The sequence below is a fragment of the Protobothrops mucrosquamatus genome, unplaced genomic scaffold (genome assembly GCF_001527695.2).
Source record: "Protobothrops mucrosquamatus isolate PMUCROS unplaced genomic scaffold, P.Mucros_1.0 scaffold3204, whole genome shotgun sequence".
NCBI classification, from domain to species: Eukaryota; Metazoa; Chordata; class Lepidosauria; order Squamata; family Viperidae; genus Protobothrops; species Protobothrops mucrosquamatus.
The window spans coordinates 82,720-85,568 of NW_015389202.1; the positions used below are offsets into that span (position 1 = coordinate 82,720).

At 48.1% G+C, this 2,849-nt stretch overlaps 1 pseudogene; it reads left to right on the plus strand.

The window, feature by feature from the left end:
• The window catches only part of LOC107297264, a 19,004-nt pseudogene extending 16,956 nt beyond the window's left edge, over positions 1-2,048 (plus strand).
• Positions 2,049-2,849: the final 801 nt, after the last annotated feature.

Consider the following 2,849-nt stretch of genomic DNA (forward strand, 5'->3'; position numbering starts at 1 on the left):
AGCACAGGGCGTCGCCAGCAGAAGCACAGGGCGTCGGCAGGAAGGTTCCAGACGGAGAGACTAATGGGGCAATTAACTGAAAGATGCTGGTTGGGGGAATAGGAGGGTGTGATGTAGGAGGGCGGGGGTGTGGTGGTGTTCCTTGGTGGAGGGTGGGGTGAACCTGGGAGTGTATTTAAATAACGCTGGGAGGCAGTAGCTCCCAGCGTAAACTTTATTTGTAAAGAGCCTCAGGCTGAAGGTCTTTGCTAACGTCAGAAGCTTGTTCCTGATTAAACCGTTATTTCAAGAGTAAACAGCGTCTTCGGGTGCTTTGTCAACTCACGTTCCGGTAAGGACAAGTGACACTTTTATTGAGAGTTGGTGATAGCAGGAGAGCTAGGCAAGATCTAAATTCTTCCCGTGCGAAATGTTACATTAAAACTGCCCTTTCAGACCCCTCCCCAGTGTCCAACCGTCCTGTTTGATTTTAGTCAATCCATAGGTGTGAAGTTATGGGAACCAGGCGATAAAGTGCAGTTCTCAAGGTTTCAGTTTCTCCGTGGTCCTGTCTCATCCAACTGGAGATAAGACAGATGGCTGTAGGCACATTCCTCCCTCCTTTCACACCCAGAGAGGGTTACTTTAAAGAAGACAGAACAAAGCAAAGCAAACACATCCCAGAGCCCTCCCACAGAGCAAACCCCCCCTCCCAACAGAATGGCAGTACCCGAAAATGACATGCATAAGTAAATGAAATGGCTTAAATGCATTGAGGGTCTGACACAAAGTGTCTTTCAGCAAATACAGGTACTCCTCAACTTACAACAGTTCATTTAGTGACTGTTTGAAGTTACAACAACAATAATAATAGTAATATAATAATAGAGTTGGAAGGGACCTTGGAGGTCTTCTAGTCCAACCCCCTGCTCAGGCAGGAAACCCTATACCAGAGGTCCCCAACCTTTTGGCACCAGGGACCGGCTCCATGAAGAAAGGTTTTCCCACGGACCGGAGACTGCGTGGTTTTGTGTGCTGCCTGCATCCCACGGGTAGGGCTTTGTTTGTGTGGACCAGTTGCTCCCACGGACTGGGGGTTGGGGACCCCTCCCCTATACCATTTCAGACAAATGGCTGTCAAGTCCCTTCTTAAAAACTTCCAATTTTGGAGCATTCACAACTTCTGGAGGCAGGCTGTTCCACTGTTTAATTATTCTGTCAGGAAATTTCTCCTTAGTTCTAGGTTGGTTCTCTCCCTGATTAGTTTCCATCCATTGCTTCTTGTCCTGCCCTCAGGCGCTTTGGAGAATAGCTTGACTCCCTCTCCTTTGTGGCAACCCCTGAGATACTGGAACACTGCTATCATGTCCCCCCTCGTCCTTCTCTTCATTAAACTAGACATACCCAATTCCAGCAACCGTTCTTCATATGTTTTAGCCTCCAGTCCCCTAATCATCTTTGCTGCTCTTCTCTGTACTCTTTCTAGAGTCTCAACATCTTTTTTACATCGTGGTGACCAAAACTGGATGCAGTATTCCAAGTGTGGCCTTACCAAGGCATTGTAAAGTGGTATTAATACTTCACGTGATCTTGATTCTATCCCTCTGTTAATGCAGTCTAGCACTGTGTTGGCTTTTTTGGCAGCTGCAGCACACTGCTGGCTCATATTTAAGTGATTGTCCACTAGGACTCCGAGATCCCTCTCACAGTTACTACTATTGAGCAAGGTACCCCCTATACTATACCTGTACATTTGGTTTTTCTTGCCTAAATGTAGAACCTTACTTTTTTCACCATTGAATTTCATTTTGTTAGANGCTGAGCGGGCCAATGCGATGGTCGAGCGGTATCTACGGTGTTACGTCAACTACCAACAGACGGATTGGGCAGATCTGCTACCATTTGCCGAAGCAGCATATAATAACACCGTCCATAGCAGCACCGGTTTCACGCCTTTTCGAGTTGTGCATGGGGTGGATTTCGTCCCCATTCCTGAATGTCCTCAAGGAAACCTGATATCACAGCAACCCAATGAGTGGATGCTTCAATATAAAGACATATGGGAAAAGGTGAAGAAAGCATTACGAAAAGCGGAGCAGACATGGAAAAAATAGGCCGATAAAAAACGGAGCCCACAAAAGCCTTTTCGGGTTGGCGATGAAGTCTACCTATCCACCAAATACCTAAAATTACGGAGGGCATGTAAAAAACTGAGTCCAAAATATATCGGTCCCTTTAAAATTGAAAGGGTTGTCAATCCAGTAACCGTACGGTTACGACTACCACTAAGCCTCGGCAAAGTGTACCCGGTCTTCCATAGCTTATTGAAACCAGCAATCAAACCATCCTTCAGACAGGTGCAACAACCTCCTGGTCCGGTGGGGGGGGCATTATGAAATACGAAAGATACTGGATTCAAGGTATCGAAGAACCCGGTTACAATACCTAGTGCAGTGGAGGGGATACCCAGTATCCGAGGCATCATGGGTGGGGGAGGCAGATATGAATGCCCCGCGATTGGTACAAAGATATCATTGCAAGTATCCTCAGAAACCAGGGGGGAGGGGAGGTGGACCGACATCCACAACAACGAACTGTGTATTTTACCCACTTCCAGGAGGATACTTGGTAGGGGGGGGCCGCCTGTCAAGCCCTCCTGGGCTTGACACACGAGGGGGAGAACCAGCATCGCAGTCTGCAAGCCGACGAGCAGCTGTAATTAACGGAGGGGGAGAATCAGCATTGCAGTCAGCAAGCCGACGAGCAGCTGTAATTAACAATCAGCTGAGGGGAGGCAGCCTGGAGAGCACAGGGCGTCGCCAGCAGAAGCACAGGGCGTCGGCAGGAAGGTTCCAGACGGAGAGACTAAT